General features: G+C 51.9%; 1 protein-coding gene across 2 annotated transcripts in view; it reads left to right on the top strand.

Annotated features, from left to right (window-relative positions):
* TOGARAM2 (TOG array regulator of axonemal microtubules 2) overlaps positions 1-14,882 on the top strand; it is a 382,090-nt gene that overhangs the window by 1,323 nt on the left and 365,885 nt on the right. The gene's annotated exons all lie outside the window — the stretch shown is intronic.

The following is a 14,882-nucleotide window of genomic DNA, read 5'->3' on the forward strand; positions in this document are numbered from 1 at the left end:
GCGGCGCATGTCCAACATATGTTTATTTATTGTGTGTGTTTTTTTAGCGCTACAGTTATACGTCAAGTCTCTGTTGCTTCGGTGCGCTTTACTTACAGTAGCTCTCCGTGAAATAGGACCGGAAGCGTCCCTTCTGGGGAGCCTTGGCGGAGGGGAAAAAGCGCGCGAGACTCTGACATCTTTGGGAGTGATGGGACGCTTAGCAAGCGTAAGATAGTTTAGGAGGTCAGCGCACCTGCTGCCGATCTCTGTGCAGCGACAACATTGTCCATCCAGCGAGTCACCTTTTACACTTTGGTGTGTGGGCTCAACATTTCATCATTCCGGGGTGGGTATTACCACAGAAAGTGATAAAAATCCGCCAGGCTGTGGCAGAAAGCGCTAATGACTGTGGGACTGACAGTCATCACAAGATGAATATTCTGTGTTACTCAGTGGTGCTGGGTAATAACTGTGACACTCCAACAACTCATGGCTGGCAGGACGAAGATAGGGGTAGTAACAGTGACATCCCCATTATATCAGTGGTGGCCTTGAGTGCATCGGTATAGTAACTGTGATACCCCTACAAGTCAGTGCAGGCAGTGAGCGCATGGGGTAAGTATTCTGTGTTATTAATTTTGCAGAGGTGTACCTCTACCAACTCCATAAATTCACTCTAGTCTGGTCAAATCACAGTTATGCAGTGCTTAATTTGAGCCAGTGGTTTCCGGTGCTCAGCACTTAATGATGAACACCGGTGCTTTTCACGAGCACCAGTTGAGGACACATTCATTTAGGCTCAGGAGATTAAGTGATTTGCCCAGAATCACAGGATGATGAGCCGACGCGGAGACTCAAACCTGGTTCCCCAACTCTGAAGTCGGCAGCTCTGGCTGTCGGGCCACATCCTCTCCTCACTTTCATGGTTAGTAGTTGGTTCTGTTTTAGGTGGCGCTAACAGGAGAAATGGACTAGTACAAGCTGCCTCCTGACCAGAGCCGTGGCACTTATTTTATTACAAATTTTATTACAAATTAACCACTGCAGTTACAAGAGCATCCACCCTCGGTAGCTCTTGGAAAAACAACAGGCAATCCCCAGAGAAGTGCGTCCTAAGCTCAAGCACTGCCAACAGTATTAAAGTAAACAATACAACACAATAAAAAGGACACAAAGAACATCAAAATAGGTAAAGGGGAACCGTAGATGTGATTTTTTTTCACGTTTTTGGCAAAAAGCGCATAGAAAAAGTCAAGCACTATGGGAAAAAACAACGGTTCGCAGAGGACCAGGAACTAGGAGTGGAGGTCCAATACCCCGCGTGGGTTGTCCCAGTCAAAGGTTTTACCTTCAGACTTAGGCCCTGATCACGAGAATAGATGCTTTTTAATGCAGCTGATAAATAATGATTACACAGGGTATGCTATTTATTGGGTGGTATAAATAGCACCTATTAAAAGTTTGTGGGGAATAACATGCAAAATGTGGTGTTGAACATAACCAAATTCAGCATGATATGGTAAATACTGTATACGTTTCCGCGTTTAAATATTGGCAGATTTGACCTGCTGAAACTTAACAAAGGTTGAGATATTTAATGCATCCGATAACTACCCCATAAGGTAAATACCTTCCAACTCGTAATTCTGACCCAAGCGTAAACAGGGCATTACACATGGGTCGGAACACACCAACCAAATCATAACCAGGCCCTTAGACTCCAGCTGCTGGGAAAGCTCTCCCTGGTGGTGGAGGCGGTGATGGAGGTGTCAGATTTATCCTGTGCAGTAGCCCGTGACTGGAGGAATCCTACCACCCAATCCTAACAATTTTCCTGAAGCCCGCCCACCTCCTTTTACAGCACTTCCTCTTTGCCTTACTGTACAATTACCCAGGAAGCCCCTGATTCAAGATGGTGGGACCCAGCTGCCTCCAGGCAAGCCTGTCTTCAGCTTCCTGACCACTCCACTACCTGACAGGGTCAAAACTGGTTTTCTCTGTTACTGTGCCGGGAGCCTAACTGTCAAGGAGGGCCCTGGGGATGGATAGAAGATGCCCTGCTTGGCATGTTTAAGTAAAAAAAGTTAGTGCTAAAGCTGGCCTTTGTTCTACCAACGGTTCCTGTACTCTCCCAGTTAGCTAATCCCTGCTAAGTGGTCAGCAGTTAACACCCATTCGCCTTTCCTGGGCAAGCCATTGTCCTCAGAGCCAAAATTGTTAACTCTCCCAGCCAAAGATGTGTATCCAGCTTTAGTGATGTGATACTATCAGGACTGAATTCTGGCTCAGAGAGTGACATTTCTACAAAGTCACTTTCCTGCTTAATTTATCATAAATCTGATTTAACCATTACGTCAGATTGTAAAAGCTAAGTAGGAAATAATTTTGAAGCATTTTTTTAGACTTTTCATAAGCAAAGGTGGAAAATAAAGATCTGAAACTCACCCAGGCCTATTGGGTAAAAGTTTAATCAGTACTCCAAACTGAAATAGCTTGTGAGATTTATTTAACTGAGGGCAGACTAATCCCAATATGTAGTAGGCTCTTTTAAAAACAAATATATTAGCACACTTCCCTGAGGGGTTTACAAGGCACATTTTAAGAGTTAATTATGAATATACAAAAAGAAGCTTTTTCTAAACAACAAAAGCAGTTTTTGCTGTCATGTGGCACTGCAGTGCATTTTAGCTACAGGCTAGCCAGAGTACAGTGGGGTGCCTGGCAGAAACATATTCTTGTTATACATGTGGATGTTGTAAACACACACTGAGGCCCACATATAACATTCAACTTTCCATTCCACAGGTGCACTTAAGATACCAACTAACAATGGACTTACACACAAGTTAAATAGGCCCCAAAAAAGAGTTCCAACGTACAGCACATATTTTAGAAGGGAAGCACAGCCACTTTATTACTATTTAAAAGCGCTAAAGTGCACAGAGTCCTAAAACCAACTAAAATAGGGTCCTGAAAAAGGTGAAAAATCTGGGCCGACAATGCAAAAATCGTTGAATTTGCTACACTCTGACCCCCAAACAAGTCAGTGCTGTCAGTGAGCGCACAGGGTTAATAACTGTAACACACCAACATCTCAGGGCTGGCAGTGCAAATATAGGGGTAATAAGTGACACTCCAACATGTCAGTGCTGACAGTGCTATAACATGCACCACCATTGTGAGAAATAAACAGCCTGATGTAGAACTTGGCAGAGGGAAATACTCCGCCACATACGGGATGGATACTCCGTCCGCCGTATTATGATTCTGTTATATCCTATGGAGATCGTAATACGGCAGGCAGGATATCCGTCACTTTTACATTTGGTGATTTTAATATTCACCCTTGTGGGGATCCAAACGTTCAAGGTTTACGGGTTTTTGACTGCCCACGCTACCTGGGAGGGCACTTTGAACATCACGGGCAGGGAGACCTTCTTAACGCCTTAGTATGTGATTTTGATCTACAATCTGCGATGGATAGGTTGGGCCCTGCCCAAAGCGCTCTCTTGCATGGTGTTTGAGCCCCTACTGAACACATTGTTTGGTGCTCCAATTTTCCTTTACCCTCTAGTCCCAGGTGGTGGTATTGTAAGGAGTACTGCTCAATGTTTTAGGTATTGTTGAGTGACTTTTAATGTTGCTGGTTTTACCGCATGGCTATTCTTACCACATGAGTGATATTGATTAGCACAAAATGTAATGTACACAGAAGTAATAATCTGGTAATTCTGATTCTGCTGAATGATGGAATCAGCCTCTGTGTAGGGTTCCTGGTGTTACAGTAGGTAGAGAAATAGCCCTGGTTGTCCCTACTTTGATGACTGCATCTAGGCGTGCCGCTGCTGTTCACATAGTAGTCGACATGCGCACTTTGCTTCCATTCCAACCTGGAAAGGACGGTGAATGTTCAGGTCTTGCTGCCTGGTTAGTCGTAAGAATATGGTTTTTCCAGTACAAGAGAGTGCTGCATGATCATATTGTCTTTTTAAACACAGATTGGTGAGTCAAGTGGCTCCTTTTTTTCTGATTTCTGCTGTTTATTTCACTTTGCCAACAGAGACTGGACGGATCTCAATGTACATGCCGAGAAAGCAGTATTTTGTGTCTATAATTTAGTTGACCTTGTGGAGTCTGTTCTTTGCCTATGAACAGGCATTTGGGACTTTAATCATGTGCCTCATTGGAAAAACCAAGACCAAATCCAATCTTAAGGAATGGTATTGTGATGTGGGGAAGTCATGGTGAGTCTGGTAATTATGGACAAGACTGGAGAGGAATCTTGGGGCCCGATTCACGAGCGTAAACTGAGAAGAAAGTCTAACTTTACGACTTCAGTATTCACGAGTAGTAAAGTTAGACTTGTGTCTCAGTTTTGGTCTCAGTTAAACTCAAGAGTAAACTGCTGAAAAATCCCTTTATATCACACGCCCTGAAAATTGGTGTTCTTACATACTGGATTTGCACACTTACTCCAGCATTTTCTTAGAATTAAAGGAAGGTATGCAATTACGATGTAAAGAGTCATTGACAATGCGTGTGAATGCCCACTACGTAAAAGTTTTGTAGGCGTTCCTAACATTCCTAATGACCACCCCCTCATGACCTTGTCTGGAAACACTCATTTTCCCACCTCTTTAAAAAATGTTGCATGTGCCATAGAGATTTGTAAATATCTGCAGACCATGGTGACTAGAATTGGGATGTGTCACATGTGGCCAAAACTGACATTTTATGCTTAGCTAAATTTAGCTTAGGCGCACAAAGGTTTTGTGAATCGGGACCATGTTCAAGGAGCAATAACTGTAGTAGGACAAAGCGGGCCATGGAAGCCTGTTGATTGGCAAATATTTCCCTTTTCCGGATTATTGTTGGGGCAGAGGAGATGAGCTTACGCTTATGGTCATTATTTTTTATATTGCCAAGATAGAAGGCAACACGATGTACAGAACTACATCATGTTTGCATGTTGTGCAGTAAAATAAGTACATCTTAAACTAAATGCATCAGTGGTAACTCGCGGGACTGCCATATAAGGGTGTGAGAATGGGTATCAAGGACTTTTACCAATCTCATGTGCAATACTCTTAAGAAGGTCTTGAGTTTAGCCAAGAAGATTGTCTCCATTCCTCCAGTAGGACGGCTCCCTGTACATGTGGCACCTTGCTAATGGACAGTGCCAGGGCGATCCAGAGTTTAGGAGCTGCTTCGGAGTAGCCTTGCTTCCGTGTCCTGTGTTTCTTACACCCTGGAAATTTCAGGCGCAACCTTTCTTATTTCTGGTCATGAGTGACCCTCCAGAGATCTTAAATTTTCATCTGAGCTGTTTGGTCTGTTCCGACTGACTGCTTGGCATGTGATAATTGCAAGTTTAAATTTGCACCTTGCTTCAAATAAAAGTCAGTGAAGATCATTTAATACAGAGGGAGATGTGATCTTTGCGTCCGTTGCCGGCAACCAGCCATACAGCCTCATGAAGAGTAGCTACTCTTGATTTAGGAAGGCCCATCAGCAGGCCATTGCTACAATCTATTCTACTTGCGACAGTGCTTGGACCACTGTCTGTAGATCTTGCTTTGGAACAAACAGCTTCTTTTTCTGTAGCATCTTCCTTTGATCTTGTGCTTCCTTGACATGGCCATCAAGATGGAGTGTGAAACCCAATGATGTTTGCTTTTTTACCCATTGTTGGTGAAATTACTAACGCCTTAGAGGTGAAGCAGTTTAATGTGATGGAGGATTCCTTTGAAGGAAAGTTCAGCAAAAAACTGCTATTAGACTCCAACAGCATCAAGCATCATCTCTCCAGTGATCCAGCGTGAATGACATGCGCCAAAGGCACCAATGACTGATAAGTACAAGGGGAAGAAGGAGGTGGTACGTACCATGGGAAGGCCTAAAATGTAAGTCGCGAAACTGTTCACATGGCCGAACATTGGCTCTCCAGTACTCTAGCTCTTGGCTCCAGGGACATTATGATAGAAGTGCATGGATGGCTTGCACATCAGCTGAATGCTTACTAGGTTGTCTGGATGGCTGCTCTTGTTGTCCGTATTGGCACATCATGCCTTTTTATGGGTGTATAAGTCCTCACTTGTAACCAATTCTTGTAACAATTGGAAGCGTTTGCTTACACATCCAAGTAGTGACATCGATGAACAATGTCCTAGAAAAATCATAGAACACAGCCCTCTAGACCGTGGAACCATTGACCCTGAATGTCATACCAGTCTATAGCTCCAATCAGTGTCTGTAGCAGTTTCAGATGATCAATCACGCCGTTCCTGAACAAATCGACTCCTCACCTCTTCGTGTTAAGCAAGTATCATCCAGCGGTGGTCCATGGAGGTAAGCGCGGTGGGGCGGGCGTGAGGCGGAGTCAACAGGCAACAGAATAGGATATTTATTCATTTAATTTTCCCTATTCTGTCAGCAGTCGACTCCCCCTCCAGCCCCATCCCACTGCGCTCACCTGCACGGACCGCTGCTGGTATCACCCCATTAGGAATCACACCTTTCTGGGGAAAGTGCTGGAATCGTGGCTCGCTTTCCATCTAAAAGGATGCAGAGAGGTGTTTATTGTGGCCAGTCATTCCAGGTTCCTTGCTGGCTCCATCTCAGACACTGTCGCTCTTCATGTGCGTGACTCTAACCAGGTCACTTGCCCCTGTCTTGCAAATGTTGAGAGATGGAGATATTTGTCGTGTGATATAGACTACATGGGCCAGATTCACAAAGCTTTTTTTGTGAGTGTGTTTTACTCCTGTAAATTCAGGATTACTTTACACCTATATCAGGAGCAAGTCACACTCACGTAGACAATTGCAAACGAGCCTCAGGTTTCACATTCATCAAATCTGTTAGGTCTGTCAGCCTTAGGGTGGTCATCCCCCACACTTTTTACCTTCACTCCTCCTGGTTTGCTGAACTCGTTTTTGTTGAGTTTAGATATCTGCACACTTTGCCACTGCTAACTAGAGCTAAAGTGCTTGGGCTCTCTCTTTTAAACATGTTGAAATTGGATTACACCCAATTGGCATAATTAATTGTTAGAAGGCGACCTCAGGGGAGCCCGGAGGGGGCCCTGACTGTCCTGAGACCCACCCTCAAGGTATCGTAGCCGGGCACTGGCGGGAGATTCCGCAGGGGAGGAATCTCGTACCTAGGATCGTACACTTGGCACCACACGACAAAGAGACACCACACCGAGGGTTCTTAGGATTCAAGCTTTATCAAATCGAAGTGGTAGGATCTTTATGATCAGCAAGGCAGATATTTACAAGCAGAGCGTGGGCTCACAGAGTCTTGGCGGGGGTAGGAGGTAGCGGGACAGTCTTTGGGGGGATCGGATCAAATGCAGGAGCGTACCCGGCGCACAGCTCACAATCCTCGAGCTGGGGGATACGCTTGTCGTCGTGGGGTCCGGCGGGACCAAAGAGAGTCAGGGGGAGCCGCGAGTCACTCAGCAGGCTCAGGCACCAGTTTGGAGGTCTTACGATCTTCAGGGAGCCGCGAGTCACTCAGCAGGGCTCAAGCACAATTTCGGAGGTCTTACGTTCTTCGGGGAGCCGCGAGTCACTCAGCAGGGCTCAAGCACAAGTTCGGAGGTCTTACGATCTTCAGGGAGCCACGAGTCACTCAGCAGGGCTCAAGCATAGGTTCAGAGGTCTTACGTTCTTCGGGGAGCCGCGAGTCACTCAGCAGGGCTCAGATGTTCCAAGGCGAATCTGCCGGACAGTCCCAGAGCACCCCTTGTTATAGGTCGACCCCTCTTTGATGTCCGGAGTCTGTGCAGGCAGGGGTCTTGTCACCTGGGGGTCGCTTGTCGAGGTTTCCTGCTATTGTCTTTTGATCCTTTCAGGGCCGGGTCGGGAGGAGTCCCAGACACCCAGCAGGCGTGGAGCCAGCCCTCAGGGAGGCCGGAGGGCCGATCGAAACCCATCGTCCCAGGGGAGTTCAGAGGTGCGATAGAAACTGCTCCTCCCTCTCTCATCCCCTGGAAGCGTGATGTCCTCCAGCCGGAGTGGCGCCCCTAGGCCCGGGTTGTGCTGTGGCCGGGCGGCCATCTTGGTGCACGAAGTGGGCACGCGTGCCCGGGGTGGCCGAAAGGAGGGAGGCCATGGACGGGGAGGCCCGGGCTGCGTGTGTGTGTTCTGGTGGGAAGGATCGGCTGGGCCGTGTGCTTGGGGTCCCTGGTACCAGGTTAGGTAGTGCGAGGACAGGAAGAGCCATGCTACGAGGCCGGGTCTAACACGCGTCCCCCCCCAGCTGAAAGCCGGAGAGAACTACCCATCATCTTGGGGGGTTCTCTTCGCTGAGGCGGAAGAACCGGGAGAGGCCGTCCGCGTTGGCGTGGTCCGTACCAGGGCGATGTTCTACGGTGAAATCCATCCTCTGGAGGGAGATTGACCACCGCAGTAGCTTGGGGTTTTCTCCTCGCATCTGCATGAGCCATCGCAAGGGCCGATGGTCGGTTTGTACTCTGAAATGGGTGCCAAACAGGTAAGGGCGCAGCTTTTTGAGGGCCCAGACTACGGCAAATGCTTCGTGCTCAATGGTGCTCCACCTCTGTTCTCTGGGCAACAGCCGCCGGCTGAGGAAGGCGATGGGCTGGTCTAGGCCTTGGTCATTCACCTGGGACAGGACGGCCCCAATGCCATGCTCGGAGGCATCGGTCTGGACTACAAACTCCTTGGAGTAGTCGGGAGCCTGGAGGACGGGGGCCGTGCACATGGCCTTCTTTAGGGCATCGAACGCTTCCTGGCAGGCAGTCGTCCACTGCACCCTCTTGGGCTGTTTTTTTGATGTGAGTTCGGTGAGGGGGCCAACCAGGCTGCCATACCCCCGGATGAATCTTCGGTAGTAGCCAGTGAGGCCCAGGAAGGCTCGGACCTCCGTTTGGGTGGTTCCCAGGCTAGGATGGCGTCGATCTTTGGCTGTAGAGGGGCGACCTGACCGCTCCCGACCTGGTGCCCCAGGTAGACTACTGATCCTTGCCCAATCTGGCACTTGCTGGCTTTTACTGTGAGGCCTGCCTGGCGCAGGGCGGTTAGCACTCTCCGGAGGTGCTGGAGGTGCTCACTCCATCCGGAACTGAAAACAGCAATGTCGTCTAGATAGGCCGCACTGAACTGTTCCATCCCGGCCAGGACCCTATTCACCAGTCGCTGGAAGGTGGCCGGGGCGTTTTTCATTCCGAAGGGCATTACGCGGAAGCGATAATGCCCATCTGGGGTGGAGAAGGCGGACCGCTCCTTGGCTTCCTCTGTGAGCGCAATCTGCCAGTATCCGCAGGTGAGGTCGAATGTGCTGAGGAACCGGGCCGCCCCGAGTCGGTCAATGAGCTCGTCGGCTCGGGGTATGGGGTGGGCATCGGCCCGGGTGACGTCATTGAGCCCCCGGTAGTCCACGCAGAATCGGAGCTCGGGGGCGACACCGGGGGCCGCTGCCTTCGGAACTAGGACCACGGGACTGGCCGTGGGACTATCGGATGGCTCGATCACCCCCAGGGTCAGCATCTTCGAGACTTCCGCTTGAATGCAGGACCGGACTCGGTCAGGGACTCGGTAGGCTCGGTGTCTTACTGGCGGGCTGTCCCCGGTGTCCACGTCACTCGGGGGATCAGGGAGAAGAGGTCGGAGAATTGTCCTAGGAGCTGGCGACAGTCCGCTTGTTGCTGGTCAGTGAGGGATGGGGAGAGGTTCACTCCCTCTACAGAGCCATCCTTCTCCTTGACACACAGGAGGTCCGGGAGGGGATCGGACTCATCTTCGGCCCCGTCATCGGTGGCCAGCAGGAGGCTCAGTTCTGTCCGTACGAAGTGAGGCTTGAGGCGGTTCACGTGTAGGACCCGCAGGGGATCCCGGGGCGACTGGACGTCCACCAAGTACGTGACTGGACTCTTCCGCTCAATCACTTTGAAGGGCCCGGTCCACTTGTCCTGGAGGGCGCCAGGCTTCACGGGGGCCATGACCCATACCTGCTGGCCCGGCTGGAACTCGACCAGAGTGGCATTCTGGTCGTACCAGCGCTTCATTTCTTCTTGGCTTGCCTCCAGGTTGGCCTCGGCCAGCTCTCGGAACTTCCTGGTCTGGTTCCGGAGGGCCAGAACGTATTGGAACACATCTCGTGGGGGGGTCTGGGGTGCTGCCTCCCACCCTTCCTTAACCAAACTGAGGGGACCTCGGACGGGGTGCCCATATAGTAATTCAAACGGGCTGAACCCCAAGGACTTCTGTGGGACTTCCCGGTAAGCGAACAGGAGGCAGGGGAGCAGGACGTCCCACTTACGCCGGAGGGGTTCTTCTAGGCCGTGGATCATCCCCTTCAGAGGCCGGTTAAACCTTTCTACTAGGCCGTTCCCTTGGGGATGGTACGGGGTGGTGAACTTATAGGACACCCCACATTGTTGCCACAGGGACGTCATGTATTTCGAGATAAAATTAGTGCCGCGATCGCTCACGACCTCTCGGGGAAAACCCACCCGGGAAAAGATCCCCATCAGGGCTCGGCCCACCACGGGAGCCGTGACGGTGCGTAGGGGGATCGCCTCAGGGTATCGGGTGGCGTGATCCACTAGGACCAGAATGAAACGGTGACCTTGGGAGGTGGGGGGATCCAGGGGCCCCACGATGTCGATTCCGACTCTTTCGAAGGGGGTACTGACGACCGGGAAGGGTTGGAGGGGAGCCTTGCGCTTCCCCCCACTCTTCCCACTAGCCTGGCACGTGGGACAGGACTTGCAGTGGGCTTCTACAGCTACTCTCATCCTAGGCCAATAAAAGTGAGTCACGAGACGGCTGTAGGTTTTGTCTTGACCCAGGTGGCCGGCGAGGGGGACGTCGTGGGCCAAGCCCAGGAGGAAGTCTCGGAAGCGTAGGGGTACCACCAGCACCCGGCCGGATCCTAGCTCCACCGACTTCTGCTCACTGTACAAGAGGTTATTCTCCCAATAAACTCGGTGTGTTCCGGTCTGGTCGCCTGCGGCTTGGCCCTCGGCCTGGTGCCGTAGTCCGACCAGGGAAGGACAGGTGGCTTGCTCCCGGCAGAACTCCTCCCGGGTGGGCCCGCCCTCGTGGGCCACGGGGCCAATTCAGCCAGATCGCTTAACTCGGGGACCGGGGTGGTGTCGGAGGGTTCGTCGCTGGCGACTGACCCTCCCGATGGGGGGACGGGAGGACCCTCGGCGGGGACTGCTCTGACTCCCTCGGTCGGGGGGTCCTCGACTTCCCCCAGGGGGGTGAGTCGGGCGGACATAGATCGGGTGGTGGCGCACACCCACTCGGGGAGTCCCATCATCTCTAGGTGGGCCTTGCGCTCGACGTACTTCCAGGGAGAACTCTCCAGGTCGTTCCCTAAGAGGCAGTCGACCGGCTGGGAGGTTCTTACGGCAACCCTCAGTTTACCTATCACCCCTCCCCACTCAAACGGCACCAGGGCTACCTGACACATACTCTCTCTATTATCTGCGGAAATTACGGGGCAAAAGACGTTGGGTAGGATCTGCTCCTCGGGGACTAAGTGCCTGAGGACACCGGTGATGCTGGCCCCGGTGTCTCGCAGGGCTTCTATCTGGTGGCCATTGATTTTGACGAGCTGCCCGTACTTCTTCGTGTTGGAGGGCAGGAGGCTACCAGGGACCATCTCTCTGTCTCCCAGGGAGACTAGGGCCATAGCTGCGGGTTCCCACTCCCCGGTGTCCTCAACCTCCTCCCCCAGGGCTACGTTGGCTATCTGTCTAGCAGGGTTTGCAGCAGGGGGAACCTGGGGGGCCATGGGGCACTCCGGGTCATTGGCGTAGTGCCCGGGCCTTTGACAACGGAAACAAGTGATGGTTACCCGGTGCCCCCGTCTCCCGGGAGGTCCGGAGACTGATGGGGGGGGCGCCGGGAAAGGTGGAGGTTGGGCCTTCGGGGAACTCGACTGGGACTCTCTCTGCCCTCCCTGGTTCCCTCCCCCTCTCTGGCGGGGTGGTCCCTGACTGGCTCGGGGGTATTCTCCTACACTGCTCCGGGGGACCCGGGTGTTGGTCCAGCGGTCTGCTTCCACAGCCAGCTTCCGGGGATCGGTGAGTTTGCTGTCGAGCAGATGCTGGCGTAGTTCCACAAAGCAGTTCGCCGCCAGGTGTTCCCACAACATGAGGTCGGTGAGTTCCTCGAGGGTGGTGACCTTGCTGCCCTTGATCCACCCATCGAAGGCCCGACTGAAAAAGTTTACATACTCCACCCAGGTGGTGCCCGGGATCTTCCTGCAGTCCCGGAATCGCTGACGGTACATCTCTGGGGTGAGGCCGTACCTAGTGAGGAGAGCCTCTTTCATGTGGCTGTAGGAGGTCTGCAGGGAGAGGGGTAGGTCGAGCAGGGTGTCCCTTCCTTTGCTCAGAAACCGTCCCCACAGCCCTGCCCCCCAGTCCTTCTGCGGGACCCGATGAGAGGTCATGGCGACCTCGTAGGCCCTGAACCATTGTTGAATGTCATCATTTTTATAATATTCTTTGACCACGTCCTTGGGGATGTCGACCTTCTGCTCTGCCGGGGAGGTCGCCTCTCGGTTCCCCGGGGGCCTCCCTTCCTCGTTTCTGGCTTTGAGCTCGATCTCCTTCAAGCTGCGTTCGTGCTCTAGTTGAAGCTTCCTTCCTTCGTGCTCCCGTTGGAGCTTCTTCTCCTCCAATTCGCCTTGTACGCGCATTTGTTCTACTGCTAGCTTTTTTTCTGCTAATTTCAATTCGCCTTCGATTTTGAGTTTGGCTAACTCGAGTTCGTGATTGCGACTTCTCTCTCTGTCTGCGAGCTCTTCCGGGGAAAGGCCCCCGTCTGGCACGAAGCCTCGCACCTGATTGCTGCTGCTTTCGCCTTGGGTGGGTTCTGCTTCGTCGTGTCGCTCCCCCATGCCTTCTGGGCGGGAGGCCCCGGCATCCACCCAAGCTTTCAGTGCTTTCTGCAAATCTTCTTTGGTGTTGAGACCGGTGGTAGCGATTTTAAGTTCTTTGCAGAATTGCTTCAGTTCTTTGTGCGTGTATTCTTCTAGTTGTTCCACCTGGAACACCCTGTTGGTGTTGGTTTCTGCGGGGCTCATGGCGCTTCCTTCTGCCACCTTTGTCGGTAGTGTCAGTCGTTCACGGTACGATCTCTAGGTTATGGGCCCGAATCCCGTCGCTTGCCACCAATGTTAGAAGGCGACCTCAGGGGAGCCCGGAGGGGGCCCTGACTGTCCTGAGACCCACCCTCAAGGTATCGTAGCCGGGCACTGGCGGGAGATTCCGCAGGGGAGGAATCTCGTACCTAGGATCGTACACTTGGCACCACACGACAAAGAGACACCACACCGAGGGTTCTTAGGATTCAAGCTTTATCAAATCGAAGTGGTAGGATCTTTATGATCAGCAAGGCAGATATTTACAAGCAGAGCGTGGGCTCACAGAGTCTTGGTGGGGGTAGGAGGTAGCGGGACAGTCTTTGGGGGGATCGGATCAAATGCAGGAGCGTACCCGGCGCACAGCTCACAATCCTCGAGCTGGGGGATACGCTTGTCGTCGTGGGGTCCGGCGGGACCAAAGAGAGTCAGGGGGAGCCGCGAGTCACTCAGCAGGCTCAGGCACCAGTTCGGAGGTCTTACGATCTTCAGGGAGCCGCGAGTCACTCAGCAGGGCTCAAGCACAAGTTCGGAGGTCTTACGTTCTTCGGGGAGCCGCGAGTCACTCAGCAGGGCTCAAGCACAAGTTCGGAGGTCTTACGATCTTCAGGGAGCCGCGAGTCACTCAGCAGGGCTCAAGCATAGGTTCGGAGGTCTTACGTTCTTCGGGAAGCCGCGAGTCACTCAGCAGGGCTCAGATGTTCCAAGGCGAATCTGCCGGACAGTCCCAGAGCACCCCTTGTTATAGGTCGACCCCTCTTTGATGTCCGGAGTCTGTGCAGGCAGGGGTCTTGTCACCTGGGGGTCGCTTGTCGAGGTTTCCTGCTATTGTCTTTTGATCCTTTCAGGGCCGGGTCGGGAGGAGTCCCAGACACCCAGCAGGCGTGGAGCCAGCCCTCAGGGAGGCCGGAGGGCCGATCGAAACCCATCGTCCCAGGGAAGTTCAGAGGTGCGATAGAAACGGCTCCTCCCTCTCTCATCCCCTGGAAGCGTGATGTCCTCCAGCCGGAGTGGCGCCCCTAGGCCCGGGTTGTGCTGGGGCCGGGCGGCCATCTTGGTGCACGAAGTGGGCACGCGTGCCCGGGGTGGCCGAAAGGAGGGAGGCCATGGACGGGGAGGCCCGGGCTGCGTGTGTGTGTTCTGGTGGGAAGGATCGGCTGGGCCGTGTGTTTGGGGTCCCTGGTACCAGGTTAGGTAGTGCGAGGACAGGAAGAGCCATGCTACGAGGCCGGGTCTAACATTAATTTACTGAAAGTCTCTAGTAAAGTGATACTACGGGTGCACACAGCTAGTAAATTAAATGCTACTAGTGGGCCAGTATCACTTACTGTGCCACCTAATTCAGTAGCCCTTAAAACCTGTCTCAGGCCTGCAATTGCAGCCTGTTGGTCCGCTTTTAAACTGCAAATTTGACCTGGCAAAATAAACCTTTTGCTAGGCCTAATCCTTCCTTTTGAATACATAAAAGTCACCCCTAGGGTAGGCGTTGAAAACCTTGCAGGGCAGGGTGCATTGTGTTTAAAAAGTTGGACATGTACTTAAAAAATTTTGCATGTCCTGGTAGTGAAAAATTCTAAAATTCGTTTTTACTATTGCAAGGCTTACTTCTCCCATAGGATAACATTGGGTTGCTTTTAATAAGTGACAGCTCTTGTGTGAGAGCAGGTCAGAATGCCATGATTAGTGTCTGAGGAATTGTAATTTAAAAGCCTTTTTAATGGTAAAGTCGGATTTTAAGTCACAATTCTGAAAATGCACACTTTTAGAAA

Source organism: Triturus cristatus, chromosome 6 (genome assembly GCF_964204655.1).
Source record: "Triturus cristatus chromosome 6, aTriCri1.1, whole genome shotgun sequence".
In the NCBI taxonomy this organism is placed as follows: Eukaryota; Metazoa; Chordata; class Amphibia; order Caudata; family Salamandridae; genus Triturus; species Triturus cristatus.